At 40.7% G+C, this 20,102-nt stretch overlaps 1 protein-coding gene across 1 annotated transcript in view; it reads left to right on the forward strand.

The window, feature by feature from the left end:
- Positions 1 to 8,349: 8,349 nt before the first annotated feature.
- calcr (calcitonin receptor) overlaps positions 8,350 to 20,102 on the forward strand; it is a 45,543-nt gene continuing 33,790 nt past the window's right edge. Inside the window, exon 1 of the mRNA XM_084031929.1 lies at positions 8,350 to 8,645. The gene's annotated coding sequence lies outside the window, so the exon portion shown is untranslated. The remainder of the gene's footprint in view (positions 8,646 to 20,102) is intronic.

The following is a 20,102-nucleotide window of genomic DNA, read 5'->3' on the forward strand; positions in this document are numbered from 1 at the left end:
TTAGTCTCACCAAAGCACATCATGGCTGCAGCCAATAAAACAGGCTTGACTGGCTCCTTCACTTTCTCACAGTCACTTCCACTTTATCTCTAGGCCTCTTCCGTTCCTTACTAATGCTGCTGTCGTCCCTCCTTATCTGGTAATACTCGGCGAGGCACTCAGGCCCGTCTCGGCTTCTGCATAGCCTTGAATCAGGACGCAGGCAATCACACGACCGTGGCAGCTTCATTAGAACATCTCGGCATGTTTAGAGGAAAGAAAAACCGCAGGCTTTCAAGACGTGAGGTGCGAGCATCCTGCAATGTTTTCAGCAACTACAATGTAAATGTGTTGAAATGTACACAACTATAAGAACAAAGGGGGATGCACAAAGCGTGGTAAACGCTTATTTATGCACATATTTTCTTCTAAACTCAATTATTAAATACGATTTTCCTTTTTTCTTTGGTCAAACCAGTTTTCTCCAATATTATATACTTTAATGTACCACAGGAGAAATTGAAAGTATTCTGTTTTTTGAGAATATCCTGATTGTCCTAAATCTCTGCTTTGTTCCGCCTCTTATAATAGAATTAGAACACTGTGTGATTTTTCAGACAAAAAATATTTATGGAAGATATCAAAGAAGGCTGTTCACCCATCTGGCTCGGGTATAAATACCAATAAAAGTTAGGATAGGCTCTTTGCTATTAAGAAAGAAAGCTAAATCATCTCCTCGATGGCCACATGAGACAGGATGTCATCTTAACGGTCTATACTCAGCTGCTCAAAAGCCACATTTCTTCCCTACATTTCAACCAATCAAAAAAAGAAAAGAAAACAAATAGTTATGATATATTTAAAATGTGCAGAAAGCAGAACATGTTTTTTTGCATGAAAATGAAGGATGATGCAGTGCAGCATATTATCTTTCTGTTGCACGTGATACTAAAACTGACCATTGTGGTAACAAATCTGTTGTTTTGTGTTCAATTACACCTCGCAGCGACACATGCTTACGGTTTATTTTAATCACCAACATGACAAATGTTGTGAGATAGTACAGATGGACACAGCTGGTTAACTTTTAATTATAATAAAGCTTAGTCTGGGACCATTAAAGGGTGGCAATATAATACTGACTGCAAAAAATAAATAAATAAAAAAAAGGTCCAGAGGGCTTGAGATGAATTGATCCTGCTCTGGTTATTTCATTAGCTACAGTGCATTAGGCTGGGCAAATTTGTCTCTCATTCTCATTGGTGATTAATGGACATTTACATGGAAGCATACTTATCATCTAAAATTAGATTCAATCCATACCATGTAAGAAGATTTGACCGTTTGTCAGACAGTAATATTGTTTTGTATTTGTGATTTTAATAAGATGTCGTCAAGGTTAAATACAGATTATAAAGTGGATGCATGTACAATGGCTGTTTTTTGTTTTGTTGTTTTTGTTAAGTACAGATAAAGCACCAGAATGCTAATTTCAAATTTCAAATTGCTACTTTTAAGATACATCAATTTAGGTGTAGGTAGCGCCCCCTGGTGGCAGATTCACATATCGAAAAACAAGCCAAGTAAAGCAAATTTGACTTGTATTTAAATTTTTTAAACTTATAATAATAATGTACAATGTGCAACAAATTAGCTTGTTTTCTGGCTGCATTAATTTAACTATAACTGCAGAGACAACAGATTTTGCAGCCACCTGTAGCCACTATGTGTCAGAACATTACAGCGGCCCACGCCACGCAGCTCAGGTGTTGACTCAGCATTTCTGGTTTCTACCACAATCTGTTTCTGTGGGTGGCTCTGGTTTGCTGAACTGAGCGCTGCCTTCAGCGTGCTCTCACAGCTTTGGCAGCACAGGAGTATAAAAACCACCGGGTGGAGATCCAGCTACATGGTTTGCAAATTTCCTCTTTTTTTCTTCTTTTTTTTTGGACACAGAATCAACTCATCTTGAGTTTCTCATCTTAGAAAAAATGACATGGGAAGATGGACAGGCAGTAATTGATTATTTTAAAGACACAGTTCCTCAGAAGGAAACAACATCATAATCTGATATTGTTTTGTAGACAAATCAATCTTGAACAATGTGCCAGTGTCCCCAATGCCAGAAACAGGAAATCCATTACAGCTATTTGTGATATCATCAGCAAACAAAACAATCCCCTCTATAGATTTATGGCTATATGGATCGTTAATTCTCACGTAAACTCTGTAGCTTATAGAACACCATGCGTGTACTAATGTTTACAAATGTTGAATCAAACCTCATTAGGTTTCAACAATCCTTCTGTTAGCTGAGTCCACTATGTCTACCAGTTCAAACCAGTTCAACCAAGGATTGATTTTTGTTCTCAAGATTGATTTTTTGATCATTTCAAAACTTGTACTTTCATTCATTTTCAGCAAAACAAAATTTTATGTATTGTAACTGGATTTTTCAAGCAGAAATGTGTCTCTTGTGCAGTTAGATGCATCTTGCTTATATTCACACTGCTGCATTAAATCACAGCATTTTACACAGACTGTAGGAAAACCAAATGAAACATACTGCATGCACATTTAAGTGAATTTATGCGAACATTCATCACCGGTTTGTCAAAGTTTGGCCTTTTTTTAAACTATAAACCAAACATGTCATGCCCCGACGTGGCATCAGACTTTCCCCAAACATCCATCACCCTCCGTCGTGTAAAATGGAACATCTGAGGCCTCCGCCTCTTCCCTTTACACACAGAAGAGTGATGCGTCTGGCGATGTGATTCTGGGCTGCGCTTCGCCGTCCATCTGGCTGCCAAACACGTGTAGCCAATAATTAAACAAGTCAGATGTTTTGGAAAGCTTTCGCAGTTTATCAACTGATTCCTAGATAAATGCCAACGGTAGAGATTAATTTGCCAACGCGTGTGTTGCCTTTTCTTAGGTGTATTTAGGTGTACTAATAGTCATTACACTACTGAAGTCCTAATGTAATTTCACCCTGCCTTGGCTCCATTAGTGGTGCAGTAATTGAGTTTCGGAGGCGAATACTAATTTCTACAGTTTCCAAGACAGACTTATAGATTTGTTTTATTGAAGAATTGTCCTATATTATGTTATACTATTCGTATTTTAACCTATAGTATAAGTGGTTGGACAAAAACATTGACCAGACCCTGCCCTCTGTCAGCAGGTCATTACTGTAACCTGTGCATGTTGTTTGACAATACCCGTCACACTGCGGCAGATGACTCATAGCTGTGAATAAATCTACTGCTTCCAGCTGCCTGCAAATGTGCCCGGATCCTTTTCCATCAAGGTGGAGAAGATTAAAAGTGATTTGAGCAGAACAAACAAATACATACACCTATTTTTCCCCTAAGCAAGATGATGATCTTCTCTCCCCCAGCACAGTTGAAAAAAGGCTTCTCCCTCCTCCTCTGCACCTGTGCGCTTCAATTAACAGCTTCCCACATAAATCAAGCTCCAGTTCAGCAATCCTCTGCAGACTTGGCACAGTGACACATTGGCACAATTGGATTTTCAGCTTAATAATGGGGTTTTAATATATATTAGCCTACATCTAGGAAAGCTGACCCACCGCATGCCGCCCACGAGAGGGTTTAACAGGAGAGCCCAACCTTCCCTGAATAACAATGATGTTTGCAAACCAGAGGTGAAGAGCAATCTGTCTTCTGTGAAACCTCCTGGAAACTAAACTGGGTATATTTCTGGTGACTGACCAAGGATATGCGCTTGCAATACAGATGTGTGAGCATAATATTAAGAGTCTGAACATATAAGACACAACAACGGAGCCCTCTTACACCTGGGCTACTCTGGTGCAGCGGAAACAACCTGCAAGAAATGACATATACCTTATTATCACATAATAAAGTTGAAATGGCAAACATGCAAATCCAGCAGGTACAAGGTTATTTTGTTGAATGTAATAACAATTTCCAATGTCTCTTTGTTGTGTTTTACTCTGCATCAAGGCGTTCCACCACGTTCACCAGCGAGTCACTAACATTGTCTGCCGTTTGGTGCCGAGAGGATTTTTGTTGTTGCTGCCGAAAACAGTTGCCTTTCATGGCTGAAACTGTAGTTGATCAGGTTTTTTTATATATACAATTATTGATCATAACAGTTCTAATTTTCAAAGCAATCAACCAGAAAGTGAAATACAAACGTGGCTTCAATAAAATTGTACAGCTGGAGAGAGAGAGAGAGAGAGAGAGAGAGAGAGAGAGAGAGAGAGAGAGAGAGAGAGAGAGAGATGTGATTATACCAGCTCGAGTCAAATTGTGAAGCTGCTCCACAGACACTGAAGACGACAGCCGCCACGGTGATTTTACTGAGATATGGCCACATTTCCTGATTCACCGCTGGGAGCCGGAGACATTTATCAATGAAATGTCACGGACAGGCAAGCATTCAACTCCTGATGACATCACCCAGTCATTCGTCATCCAATAGATTAACCCATTAAAGAGGGCGTGAGGTTCTGTTTCTAAATTGCTGTTCAGTATTCACTGTTGAAAAGACATGAAAACAGCCAGAGTTCATGGATCCCTCTTTTATTAGCATAATTAGCATCAGTGCACCGCCGTCTCTCATCTTTAGTGCTAACAATCATTCCGGCCTCATTTTTTATCCCTAAGTTAACCAAGATAAAAAGAAAGATTGCATTCCGTCACGCCAGAATGTGATACAGTGACGTCCTATTAAATCTAGAGACACATGACCTTTTCTTCTGCATCATTATCCTCTAGTTTCACATCACAGCATGTCCCACAAAACAGGCATCCCTCCAGCTCCATTTTCCCTCATTCATCCCCCTATCCATCCATCCATCCATCTATCTTTCTTTCTATCCATCCATCCATCCATCCATCCATCATCTATCTACCCATCTTTCTATCCATCCATCCATCTATCTTTCTTTCCATCCATCCATCCATCCATCCATCCATCCATCCATCATCTATCTACCCATCCATCCATCCATCTATCTTTCTTTCCATCCATCCATCCACCCATCCATCCATCCATCATCTATCCACCCATCTTTCTATCCATCCATCCATCTATCCACCCATCCACCCATCTTTCTATCCATCCATCCATCCACCCACCCATCTTTCTATCTATCCATCCATCCATCATCTATCCACCCATCCATCCATCCATCCATCCATCCATCCATCCATCCATCCATCCATCCATCCATCCATCCATCCATCATCTATCCACCCATCTTTCTATCCATCCATCCATCCATCCATCCATCCATCCATCCATCCATCCATCATCTATCCAACCATCTTTCCATCCATCCATTCATCCATCCATCCATCCATCCATCCATCCATCATCTATCCACCCATGGTTAAATGTTATGTTGTGAAATTGTGATGTAGAAATGCCAACATAAAATTAAAATATGTTCTATAAATATATGATTCTGTCAACTATTAATACATTTTAATGGCTTAGCATTGTAAACATCATTACAAAGTACTTTTATTCATGGAACTATAGGCTGCACTACACATTATTGGCCAGTTTAATAAGCAACACAATTTTATATGATATGTAATAGGGGGTCCCTCCACTGGGTCACTATAAGCCAAGGGGGTCCTTGGCCTGAAAAACGTTGAGGACCTTTGTTCGAGAGCACAACTTCAAATGTGACCAGTCAAAGTGAGAGGTTCAGCCCAGAAAGCACTTATGATACGTCTGTTCAGAATGACTTATAGGTATGGATAATCCGTCACTGACAAACTCTCCCAAAAATTAAAATCGATTTTCTTTCCCTATCCAGAAATGGGTGCACCTAGAAAGTCACGTTGGTTACATAGCATGATTCAGGGTTAATCTAATTAACTTCTGTACACGTCACATGTAGCTGACAAGGGCAATGTTGTTTGGAGCTTGGGAAGATAACATTTCTAAGTAAATTGTGTTTGTCCACTCCTCTCCTCACGGGCGGATGCTCTGTCTCTTCTGCTGGTTTGTTTGCAGTTCTTCTGGCTTTAGAGATGACAGCCTCATCATGTCTATCACCATTATAATGTGTTGGAAGTATGCAGCAACATGCACTGACTCTCTCTCTCTGTGTGTGTGTGTGTGTGTGTGTGTGTGTGTGTGTGTGTGTGTGTGTGTGTGTGTGTGTGTGTGTGTGTGTGTGAGTGTGAGTGAGAGAGAGAGAGAGAGAGGTGAGGGCAAACAACTGATTGTGTTGTAATTAAGTGTTAAGAGAAGGCTGTGCATCAAAAAGACAACACTTAGGAACACTTCCTGTTTTTTTAAGCACTCCCAGAGGTGTTGCTTCCCACAGATGTGGCCTGTTTTATATGTTTTATACACCACAAGCTGCCTGGGAGTCAAGAGTCTGACTGCAGGCATCAAATCACCACCTCTAATAAAACACTCACCTGCTAGGTGAGTGTTTTATGCTCTCAGTGATCTTCATTTATTTGCCTCATCATACAACCCCCACCTTTCTTAAAACACAGATCCATAATACGTCTCTCCAGGTTAAATAGACTTTCTCAAAAGACCTGTATGAAAACCTGTGAAGATAACTGGAATATTAGATTAGACATCTGGAGGCCACGGTCAGTTGTCCTGTGGAAATCTTGCTCTGAGGCTTGGTTGAGTAAGGAAAGAGGGAGTGTGTTTAATTCCCATGCTAATGAGTCATCATAAAGAGCATGATGAGACAGAGCATGAGGAGGTCCTGTGAAAGGTGCAGTGTGAAGTGTTTGGCAGCGAGGCTGCAGATGCCAACCAATGGAAACGTGGAAAGCATGGGAGAACTACGGTGTCCGGTAAATGTGAAAACGTGAATGGCCCTTTCTAGAGCCACGTTTAGTTTGTCCGTTCTGGGCTACTGTAGCAACATGGTGGTTGTGATTCTCAATTTCAGAAAAGAAAACGTATTTCTGCCAATAGATCCTCCAAAATGTTCATTTAGCCTTATTTTAATGTGATAACAACATCTACGAAACACTTATGAAATCATTTCCTGTGTTTTCATCTTACCTGACTTATGGTCACCTTGATTTTGGAGGGCCGTCTGCCGATGACGATGAGGCCTACCATGCCACTATCACGTTGACTGAATGGATTCTGGATATTCAGCATCGTGTTCAGAGTTGACCGAGGTCAGTCTCTGTCCAATCAGAAACACAGTTTGACACCGGATGGCATTCATATTGATCTGCAGAAGGAGGGAAGCTCATCTACATGTTCTCACCTTCAAGGTGCTGAAAGTTTTCTTTTAAGCAAATAAAGTTTACGTTGAAATTCGTTGTTACGTAACAAATCGCGTTGTGCGTAACCCTTGAGGTCCAACAAACGTGTGGACTTCATTTCTTTCCCCGTAAACATTTGCAAAACTATTTTAAATCCATTGTAAACCTCCATGTTAATTCGCTCGCTGTCTTCTTCTTTCACGTTTTTGCCGGTGCATTGCAGCAATTATTGGCACGTTACCGCCGCCACCTGGTGATCAATGGAATGGTGGGACACCGTTAGTAGGATTGTGTAAACCTGGCAGCATATAAAAACAGCTCCACAGCGCTACTAGAGGCCCGGAACTCCACAGGGAACCTTTAAAGTACAGCAGCATGCTTTTGTGACATCACAGCGTGAGACCAATCATGGTCCAACAAGCAGGTTAAACAAGCCTGATGTGGTGAAGGGACTTTTGCAGAGACATCTTGTTCTAATCCTTAAATGGAAAACATTCACAATTTTAGTATTTTTTTTTTCAATAAGTATCAGAGACGTTGTAACTCTTTTTGTTATCATATTTGTCTTAAAATATCTTGACCGGGTATTTATGATTATCTGCAGTGATGATCAACTCACACAATCTAGGAAGGATTTAATAAGCCTTTCGTGATGAGATAATCATTTTGATAATCAAACAATTTATTTGGCCAATGTGACATAAATCCTTTGGCCATTAGCATGCAGAGGTAGTAGTGATAAGTTGGTATTTAAAAACAAAATATATATATATAAAAAAAAAATATATATATATATATATATATATATATATATGTGTGTGTGTGTGTGTGTGTGTGTGTGTGTGTGTGTGTGTGTGTGTGTGTGTGTATATACCAGTATATAAAGTGTATAGTGTATAAAACGAGCGCGTACACACGTGCACACACACTGTGCAACGGCTGCCTCCCCTCGCCTCCGCGCGCGCGCGTGTGTGTGTAACACACAGACCGAGATAAGGCGAGGAGGAGCCCCAGCAGCTCACGCTCGTCCGCGTAAAGGCAGTTAGACGCACTTGGATTACCGGGCAGTCAGCTGTCACCGCTCATAACGGCTCCACCGGCGCCCCGGCCAGCGCTCCTCCACCGCCGCCGACCATTAATTCATCTCATAAAGAGGCAGACACCTGCATGGCCAAATCCGCGGCAGCAGCAAGCAGCAGCAGCTGATTGATTCTTTTTATATCATGGTTTTTATCTCCGGGGATGCAAAAAAAAGAAAAAGAAAAGAAAAAGTTTTTTTTTTTATTGACGCGACGTTTAAATAGGAGCGCAGAAGCTGCGAGTCCGTCTCCGAGGAAGGATCCTCTCTGAACCTCCTCAGCATCCCAGTGTTGCACCGGAGCTGCTGTTTCGAAACATTCTTGGAGTAAGGTAAGTCACCGACTGAGGGTTTACGTCCTTAACTTCTTTAAGTTACTGCTGCTGCAAGCATGAGTCACTTTTAAAGTTGTTTCCCACATTTCCAGCGCGTCTGTCAATCACATTGTGAGGATGAAGGAGAATCCGATCCTCTTTTGCACGGGGTGACCATGACTGTTGACGCAATGTGAATTGGTTTTCCATTTTCTTGTATTTATGCTGTTAAAAGGATTGTGATGACGTAGCCTGTAGAAGAGGCGTTTGAGTCTAAATTCCAGTTTAGCTAGAAAGGGAAAAAAAATGCAGAATGTGACTCATACTCATGTGCTGCACAGTCGTCTATGATGCTCTTCTTAAATGGCTGAAAACCCTGAAGTAAAGGCTGAGAAGAGTCCTCTGGATTAAGAATTGCAATGAGTGCATGCATTAGACACGCAGCAGGGTTTTTTGGGGCTTCTGCTTGGAAGTGAAGTGCTCCACGGCTAAATTGATATGCATTATGCTCAGGAATACCATAACAAACATTCTTGGTGAGTCAAACACAAATGCGTCGACACATTTCATATAGCGGAGAACAAACTAACCAGATAGCTCAGCTTCTTTTGCAGCTAAAGAGATGTGAACCCTCTACGTCACACACACACGCATGCACACACAGGCTACACACAAACACACGATTTGCATATCCACACAGACAGACAGACAGACAGACAGACAGACAGACAGACAGGATTCTCTTCAGAGAAATGAACAAAAAAAATGGAGTTTTCTTCCCAGCAACGAATATAATTTAAAATACACAAGCTCATGACACACACACACACACACACACACACACACACACACACACACACACACACACAATGAGGAATCACGTAGCTAACAATGCACAGAGGGATGCCACAGATAAAAGGTCAATGCGTGCAACCTTTCTGCATCCGCCGTTTTAATAATAATGGCAAACTTAAAGGACACGCCGTCTGCAGAGGCTGAGGCTAGAGCTGCATTTTTGCTTTGCTCTCAGAAAGAACTGTTGACTGATGAGTCCTAATTCCACGAGCCAAATCCACCCAGGACCCGATCCCTCTTCTCCTCTCTGTGAGAATTTTTGACACCGCTCTAAACCGCCCTCATGCATTTACCCTCATATTGATCATATTAGCACATGTAGGGGGAAAAAAAGGGGAAAATGAGCATTCCTTCATGGACACCCCGGCCCGCGAGACGGAAACAAAATAAGCCAAAATGTGCGGCGAACGCTGCGTGCCTCACTTCGTTCTCCAGTTGTGGCAGAAACAGAGCAGAAAGTGCCTTGAAGATGTCTGAGGGCTAAATTGGGATTCTTCTTTTGGGGATTCCTTTGCGTTTACGTAACTCGTGTTTAGAGTAATGGCATGTGTCATCCGGCGGTTTATAAGAGGCAATGGCGGGTGAAGCTGATATGACTGTGAGGAACGAGGGCTCCTCGGCACATACTGATATGTGCAACGCAGACGAAGACGAGAATAGCAACAGACCCACGGTGAGGCTGTCAAAGACAGAGAGAGAGACAGAAACGGCAGGGGATGAGACAGACAGCAACGGGGAGATATGTACAGACAGGCAGACGGAGATATGTGCACAGCCCCGCCGTGAGCTGGGCTGGGGAGGCATCGCATCTGCTTTCTGAGTCCCCGAGATAAGTTCATCATTCATCATCCCACATGCTGGCCGTCGGTCTGGTCAGAGACGGGTGAGCGGGCGAGCCAGCGAGCGGTAAATTTGCTCCACGTTTGAAGGGACAGGAGTCTGAGTGGTCCGCATGAAGAGACGGAGAGAAAAACAAGCGAAGGACGGTCCTTTAGAGGGACATTCTCGAGTTGATGAAATGTGTGTTTTTTCAAGCTTTTCGCCTCAAATGAAAGAGAAATGGATGCATGGGGGGCTAAGAAGCACTTTTGGGGGTTTTGGACCCACAATGCAATGTGTGGCTGTGTAGCCAACTGCAGAAATACACGGCCGTGCACACACAGCTTCCGTCTCCTGTCACACACACACACACACACACACACATTGAGTCATGTGATTGAGATCCATCACTCAGTCAGCGCACTGTCTACTGCTTGTTATTATTCCACAATATTAATCAAGCTAATGCGCCATGTTTTATTCATAGGTGCACGCGGTGACCTTAGTGTCACTCCTTCCCTCTGCGTGGGCATCGTTATCGTCGTGCTCATGAACAAGACGCCCAATTTACTCCTCAGGACGAAAAGTGATACTTATCCTGCTGCGTAGATGCTCCTTCGGAAACAGGGAGAGGAATCAAGAATTATGTAAATTACCGTGATTGCTGCCAATGTGGAAACGCCGTCTCCTTTGACCCCCAAGCTGCCTTTAAGCCTGTCGGATAATGTGGACAATTTCGCTGTCATGGAATTAACGAATTTCATTGGCTGCGTTGCAAAACCCTGAAAGAAGAGAAACTGCATAATTTGGGCCGACGCGGAAATGTCACACGTTAGAGTTTCCCGTGTTCGCAGGCCATATATCAGGCTCAGACAGATCCAAGGGGGGGTTTAACCTTTTTCCATTACATAATAAATAGGACTGTGTTGTCAGAGCCAGAGGTCAGGCTTTACCTCTTCAGTTCACGCTACCACAGACGTACAGCAGCGGCCCACAGCTGGCTCCGTGCAGCAAATAACGGAGACGTTTAAAGAGTAGCAAGAGACGCTCCAGTTGACTTAGCTGAAACTATTGAGAAGCTGGACTGGTTATGGGGTGCAATTAAAGTTAAGTGTTGCAATATGTGCGGCACAGCTGGGGCCCGTTCTGCACAGCTCCAACGTCCATCCTTCAGGTCCATCCAAACGCTCCCGTTCATGATTTTCCATGAAGACAAGCGGCTCTGCTCTTGTAAAATTTAATTTCACGGTCACGTGTTGCAGTTATCTCTGCCCCGTAAAGCTGGGGAGCCTGGATGAAGCAGTTTTAGAGTAATAAAAGGTTGATTTGTGACCGAACTCCAGGAACGAGATGCACATGATACTAATGCAACAGATATTACTTTTACATGTATTTTATGGAGTGATGCAGCTCCTGTAAACAGGGTTATGTCTGGAGCACTTCAGCATCAATAGGTGGTGCTAGAATAGAGTGAATGGCCGATGGCTTGGAGACGGCATGAACAGTGTGTGTGTGTGTGTGTTTGTTTGTTTGACAAAGACGGAGATACACTCAGATACATCTCTGGTGGTTTTCTCATCTTCATAAAAATGTGTTTGCGTCTCCTCTGACATGTGATATCTCCCCCTCCTCTAATACCTGAATTAAATTTGCAGCGACGCCACTCGAGACTCCACAGCTGCTCGGCTAATGGCAAAACGTGCTCCCTTACTTCCTTGATCGATCCAACGCTCCCGATCTGAAATCCTGGACGTTTGTTAGCAGAGCCGAGGAACGTGCAGCCCCCACATCACACTTTTATTATTCTCTTTTTCGGGTTCGTCTTTTTTTATGTTTTGAAACATAAAAAGCAATTTGTTGAAATGATAAACAAACAAACAAAAAAAACATTTTCTCTGGGGTTATTCTCACATAATGGACTGTTGCCGTTCTTGATGGTAAGGTGGCTCGTTTGAGAGTGTGTGTGAAAGACAGATTAAAGTATCCTTACAGCTGCTAAATTGGGCTTTTAATGCAAATTAAATTCTCCAGAATGGTTTTCTCAACAGACAGAAAGCTCTTAATCCTCTTCAGCAATCTCAAAATCTTTTTTAAACAAGTCACTCCCTTGCAGAAAGCAACTAACAGTTACCCCGCTAAATGTTTGATAGTGAACTAATTTGCTTTAAAAATGATTATTAATGCCTCTGTTGAGTGTGAGAATAGCACGTTCCTTTAGGGTGAGATATCACACTGTAAAAAGAACATTCTCTGATGAAGCCTTTAAACAGCTACTTGTGTCAATCTTTACCCATCTGGATGACTTTGACAGCAAGTTGAACAAACACGTCCGTTTAATCCAATTAGCATGTAAATTCACTTCTACTTACTGCTTTCAGCGCAGACACCAAATGACAAACCATTGTCTAATTCTGCTCTCTTTATCTTGCTGGTTGCTGTTCATTCACGTCAATTCTTCTTTGCTTTTATTGTCCCTTTCTTCAAAATGTACTTACTTTTCGGCGTACGTGCCAGCTTTTTTTTTTTTTTTTAATTCACTTCCAAACTCACTCATTTCATCTCCAAAGTGTCTCCTCTGTCATTTCTCGTTTCCTTAATTTACCTATTTTCTTGTGTTTATGAGAAGCCAGATCACTACACCGACATTTGGTTTCATTTTCTGTCTCTTTCTGTCTTCTCCTCTCTTCATCTCTGTCCTCTGCTTTTGTACTATAAATGTGTCCTCCACAGCTAATTGCATTCTCAGTCTCTCCTGTTTTCCCCCCCATTTCTCCTTTCCTAACATCGCTCCCACTTTTTGCCCTTTTCACGTTCTCACTCATGTTTGGTTGGAAGCTTCCGCTTTTTTCTTTCTTTCTTTCTTTTTTCCATGCCAAAGTGTCAACTCCTGACTCGTTCTGTCGCTCAGGGAGACACATGAGTGTAAGTCACTGACGCAGGTGGCTTACCTTGAAAAGATCCTTGTTAATAGGTAAAATCAAACAATCACAAAGGCAAACATTTCTTTCAGCGTTTCAAGCTGTACTGCTTGAAAATTCAAGGTCCTAATATTAGAGCAACAAAAAAAGAGGATTTTGACCTTTCATAATGTCCTTAATCGTTTCCGCCTGTATTAACTTTTATTAAGATCTGTTTACCAGCCAGGTGTCCAGATTATCACTCCAGATATGCACGTGCCTTTTTGTTTTTTAAACAAACACTGACATTTAGGATGACGCAGAGGAATATTCGTGGCTCTGATCCTTTTGGGTTTGGCGCTGATGCATCTGTCTGCATATGTGCCTGCAATCTGTCAAGACGATGGCACGGATAGTGATGTTTTTATTAACGAGAACTTAGGTTTTGCACTTAAAAGAAAAACAGAAAGAAAACATAAGCACTGGAAACACGGGGAGCGGCTAGTCTATTACACTTTTTTACACTTCAGGTTTTATGTGTGGATGAAATAAACAAGATGTTAATTAGTCAGAGGTGCTAGTAGGCAGATTTTGGCACAAAGCAGTCAGCGTTTTAGAAATCCTTTGAGGCCCGAGAGAAATATCTATATAGCATGAGAGCCACACCGGGCCCCTATAGAGGACCCTGCTGTTCAACATGGAAACCTCTCTCTCAGAGGAGCTAAGCCCAGTGTGGTTGGCAGTAATTAATGTCGCTTACCTCCTTTCTGTGCATGTGTGCTGTCTGATATCGCTAATTCTGACTTATTACAATATCCCTCGACTACCAGACCACTCATTGATTTCCTTTGCCGTTTGGCTCCTTTTCATCCTCATTTTTGGCTCACGCATCGAGCCTCTCTATGACTCACAGGGTCGGCTGTTATGCCGGGTGTAATCACCGCCTATTTAGGTTTCCGTGATTGATTGGTTGCACCCACGGAAAGCCGTTACGCTGACTTTGGAGGTTGTGGCCAATGATTTTCTCCACCTTCAAACACATTCACTTTCTTTATTGTTGGTCCCTCCATTAGGCAATTTTCTCTGGAAATTTGGAGGTGCGTTTACGAGTTGGATGCAACCTCGTCGCTGTTGAAAAAGCACCAAAATGTTACTATTCATTTCCAAGCCATTTATCATCACAGCAGTGGTATTTGCACAAACATGCTCTCTGCAGAATATCTGTGAAACTTCAAACACTTCTTCTTCTTGCTTTTATAAAATTGTTTTATTGCCTCAGCAATGGTGATGATCGTGGTTATTTTTACACTCTGGTGCCCCTCCTTCACGGTGATCTATACTGGATTCTTCCTACAAAAAACTCTGCATATGTAATGTCCACAAACTCCAGAGCGAGGTATCGATATAGAACTGTTTACCATGAAGGACCCTGCTTGCATGGCAAACAAGCCCTTTGATGCTACAGTAACAATAAGGCAGCGCAGCAGAGAGGCCCGGGTGGACTCTTTCTGAGGGTCTGAGAGGGATTCAGGGGCTTCAAAATGAGGCTTCAGGGGCTTGTTGTTCAGAGAGTGATTTGCTGCGTAACCACTCAGTTCTTGAATAGCTCTCTGCTCGCATTTTAGTGCTTTAGTCTTTTTCTCCTTTGTCCCCGGCTTCTGTTTTTCCTATTTTCTATCCAGCAATTCCTCTCCTATCGCAACATTAATTGAACGTTTATTGTATTGTTTATTTTCACCCCTATGATTACATTTTTAACCTCTACTGTCAATATTTAAGACAACTTTTCAGTTGTCCGGCTACAGTGTATCCTGATAACAGCACCCATCGCTCTGTCCCTCTCTTGGTCTGTTTACAGCTTGTAGCACCCAGACGGCCCACTCCATGACCCCACAGACCGTATACTAGGAACACTGTGGCCAAGGGAATCGTAGTTAATGCCTTTCATCTGATGTCCAGCGACAAAATACTTCTTTAATTGCTTTGCCTTAGCCCTCAGCTGCAGTGTGCTTCCTCTCCAATTGCCTATTGATGCAAGTGGGAGTTAGCAATGTGGGACAAAAGGCAGAATCCTAATGGGATCTGTATTGCATGCAGATATCCATCTTTACAAGCAAGTTTGTTGTGATCTAGAGTGCATATAATCTATCCTCCAGGCAGATTTTTGTAATTCTGCTCCAATCACTTAGTGCCATCCTTTATGCTGTTTCTTTTCTTCTTTACCTTGAAAGGACTATTTAGATTTTAACGAGCAGACTTGAGAGAAAAGAATGCAACAATCTTCAGCCTCCAGTTGGATAAATTATGTTGTGTGTCTGTATGTTTGTGGATACGTTGATGCTGGCTGCCGTCAGCTTGTTTTCTGCCCAGACCGGCTCGGCTCAGTGACTGATAGGTGATTTAAATTCTTTTGAAAAACATATTTAATGTGGAAAGAAGAGCAAAGGTTGAGGGGGAGGGGTTTTCTCCCTCACAGCGATAATTGAGAGCATACTGTGGAAGAATGTGCACACTTATGTTTTATTTCTCTGGGGTTGAAAAAGCAAGGTTATCTTTAAGATATGAATTATGATCTGCAGATGGAGAGTGCCGTTCAGTAAGTCACCTAGATGACAGCGCAGGCCTCCACTCTCAGCCCATCTGTCATCCTCTTTCTTTTTCTTTGGCTCTGAACTGGCTTTTAAGATCTTGAAGGGGATGTTTTTCCTGTTCATGCAAATTCCAAATCGTTTGAAATTGGCTTTTAAAGTAACACATGAAAGGGACTTGATACAAAAATTTAGTCGAGAAATCAGATCTTATTGAGAGAATTCTCACTGGAGAAACTTTAAAATACAAAATACCAAATGACTTTGAAAATAGAAAAGCGTAGGCGATACAATTGTCAGCTATATTACACTATAAATATATGTGTCATGTTTTAGGACACCAATAAAAAGGACTTATTGTGATTTCTCTCAGAGTTCTTTAATCATATTTGTTCACCCTTCTGTATGTCTTAATTTGTTTTGTGTCTGTATTTTATATCCAGTTGTGACAGCTTTATTAAGATTTATTTAAGTGCCTTTGTTTGCCTGTCTGAAAACTCTGCTGTTTAGTCTTATAAGGATATATAAATGTCTGCTTTTAAGTTAACCATAATATATCTTTTATTATGGGGAAACAGTTTCCAAAAACAAGCCAATGGGTGCAGTTTTAATTACAACAGAGAGTTACGTTTTTAACATAACTCTAATATTTTTAAGTGTAAATATAATTAATTACAGACTTATTAAGAGAGCAGTTAAATGCTAGTTTAACTAGTTTAATTTTTAGAAAATATAATAATTGATCATAATTAAATAATAAATCAATTCTAAGTATTATTAATCATGAATAATTGCAAGTCTGTAATATATAAATGAGTGGGCAGTAAATATAATTATTCAAATAATAGCTTGTAATAATAATAACAATAATAATATGACAATTATTATTCCTAAATGTAAACTTCAAAAGCCACTTTTGAATCACAGTAGATGCTCAAAGTGTGTTTCACAAAATAAAATCCTTAATAAAGATATGTTTTATGCAACATTAGAAACACACACACACACACACACACACACACACACACACACACTTTGAAATTGCCTTTTAATTGAACATTGCACATTTGAGAAATGTTGTTTTTAATCAGACAAATTCTTTAAGACATTATTTCCCAGGAAAAATTGTGAATTTTATCCCCAAACATAATAATTACATTTCTTTGTAATTAACATCAGTGTATTATGTGTTTTTGTCCATTATTAAAACACAATAATTTGTAATTGTATTTGAATTTGGAAATTGGAAATACAGCTATATACAGTATATGAAACGAACTTAAAGAATTCACATGTGGCACGTTGTCAATTATTAATGTCAATCAATCCTTTAATTACTAAACGAACAGTTTGTTGCTTTCTCAGTGAAATGTCTTCACGCTGAAACTTAATTTGGCTGGTTCTAATGGATTATTATGAGGCTGAATATGATTGTGGCGGTGCAGAACATCAGGCACATCAGTGAACATTTCCACTGATTACTTAATAGTGGGCCAATTTACAGTGTCCCTTTCTGGCCAGACTCTTCCTGCGCTCTAAATGGTCGTCATGAGCATGGCACACATAATGGTGATGGTATCAAACAGAGAGGAAATGAGAGACTATCTTCACCTTTGTGAAAATGTGTGTGTGTGTGTGTGTGTGTGTGTGTGTGTTTTAATACAGGACCATGTGCATTAGTGTGAAGCGAGCAGCACATATTCACCCACAATGTGCCAGAGAATACCTCCAGACGTCGCTGATAAGGATGTGTTAAACCACTTTGACCTCATCAACCCAATGAATGCACGAGCAGCCAAGCATCCGGCCAAATCTATAATAAACAGACCCCCCCCCCCCCCATACACTGTTTTATTATACTCAGAGACTTGAATACAAAAATTCAAAGACTGAATATTGAATTTGAACCTAAAATAAAGAGATTATCTCATTTGAAGTTATTTTTTATCAGCAGATTTGTTCATGAATTGCCTTTGCATGGTATTATATAAATATCTCTCTTTCAGTATCTGTAGTCTTTGCATGTAGGTACCACTCCATCATCATCTTCATTTGTGATGTATTTAATTGTTTAAGGTCTGGTATCCTATGTTGCTACAAAAATGAGATTCTAGAAAAACGACTTTTTCATTTAATTGAAATGAAATCCTTTGACTTTTAGAAACTCACTTATTCATTTTTACTGAGTTACATGACGATTAAATGCAGATATATCCTCTCACATATGAAGGTTAAATGAAGCTACAGCTGAGAGATGGTTAGCTTAGCATGGCCTCAGTCTGAGCCAGGCTAACTCGCCCCCGACTGTCTATGCAAATGAAACCGTCTTTGATTTAGGCTTCCAACATGAGTGGTATCGATCTTCTCATCTTACTTCAGGCAAGAAATAGAACAAGCATGTTTCCTCAAATGTCTTATGTAATCCACTCAAAATAGCCTATAATATGAGTTTTTATCTAGTCTTTTCCACAACTACTACTATTTTAGACCAGCAGAGAGCGCTGTAGAAAAAAACAACAGCACTTCCTGCTGAGTACAATAAGACAGTGAACAATAGCAAGTTTAAAGCAGAAAGGAAACAAATCCAGCAGAGTAGAAAGTATGAAGCAACATAACACCTTAGCTTGAAGATTATTCTGAATGAAACGTTCCAAAAATGTAGGATGATTTCTTTGTAGGTGAATCAACTTTCCCAGTATGAAGACATACATATATATTATAAAAGTCCCAAAAGTTGTAAAATGCCAATAGCCGAATAACCTGCACAGTCATGCACAAGAAAAATGAATTAAATGAATTTGGGTTACATTTCCAAATTGTTGAGGAAATATATCAGGGCTGTGTGCAGGGCATTAATATTAACGTATGTCACTGAAATTAGTGTGGGAGAGTTAAGGAGTCGGGTAGTTGCAGATGAAAAAGAGGAGTTTTGTTATCACCACTGCACTGAACCGCAGTCAATAATCCATGCTCTAGCAAAGCCAGCTTAATGTGGTTTCACTGCAGGTGCAGGAGCATGACCAATCACAGGGTGTGAAGGACCCCCCAACCCCAACCCCATTATATTACTTTTAGCAGCAGCCACTAAGGAATTACGACTGCAAAAAAATATATGGAAACAAAAGTAGAATGTGAAGCGTGATTTGGCAAACGGTCAAAAATGATGCACCTTTAATCAGTGTCATAGAGCCAATAAACGAAACAAACCACTGTCATGTAGATGGAGAAAAACAGCACAAGACTACAGCTACTGGAGCAGATCTTCTTTTTTTCAGCCAGGAAATGTGTGTCCTTGTGTAGGAGAGAGTTGCATCCTTCCCATCCTCAAAAATGTAATTAGATCTGTTATTCAGGGACATGAAAGAAATTGGCTTGCCCATATCTGTAAATGATTTGGGAACCTTATCAACCGGACTTGGTTTCATTCCCGGCAATTCTGCTCAGGCAGCATGCAGCACCCAGGCCTGTCATTATCTGCTGCCTCCAATCAAAGATTCTGAAAACTTCCAGAGGTTTTAGGACTTTTAGAGCTTTCCCCTCTCCTACCTGGGTGTTGTTGACAATCACCGCTAATGGGCAGCAAATGATCGTCAGCGGTTCAGCACCTTATGGCTTTACCAACAGGACCAAAGAGAATCCTGCAATCAGCCACCAGTCATCGTATATCAACGTCACTGTTGTCAGCTTACTTCATGACTTTACACAATTGTTCTGTTTAGTAAAGCAAAACAATGTAAAATTCATGTCTACGTCTAATCAAGTAAAACAACTCCTCATTCACTCTCCCAAGCTGGTTGACTGACAAAAAAAACAACAAAAAAAACAGCTATACAGGAAGGTAGCCTACTCATTATGACATTAGTATGTAAACATATTATGGAAAGGTGTGTTTTTATCTTGTTTATAATAGATATTGCTTTAGCCATTCAGAAAACCAAAGACAGGCAAAAAATTAAATGAAAATAAAAAAGTAATTAATTATCATCAAAATAATAGTATTGTCTGCAATATAAACGTAAAATGATTAAATTCTTGCCATGATTGAAAGCATAATTTATTCTCTTGGAGCTTTGATAACAGTTGAAATAATTAAAATTAAACCATTATCTTTGTTCAGTTCATTCTGAACAGACACAGTTGTCTAGCACTCATTAGTTTTAATATAAACAGCATTGGTATATTGTTAGTATAGAAAATACCACCGGGTTCCAATTAAAGCCAGTTTAAGACTAGACCGGGGTACAGACTGGCACATCATTAGAGAATGTCACATCTATTTTATATCTGTGGAAATATATATATAGATACATTTATAT

The sequence above is a fragment of the Eutrigla gurnardus genome, assembly GCF_963514095.1.
Source record: "Eutrigla gurnardus genome assembly, chromosome: 17".
NCBI lineage: Eukaryota > Metazoa > Chordata > Actinopteri > Perciformes > Triglidae > Eutrigla > Eutrigla gurnardus.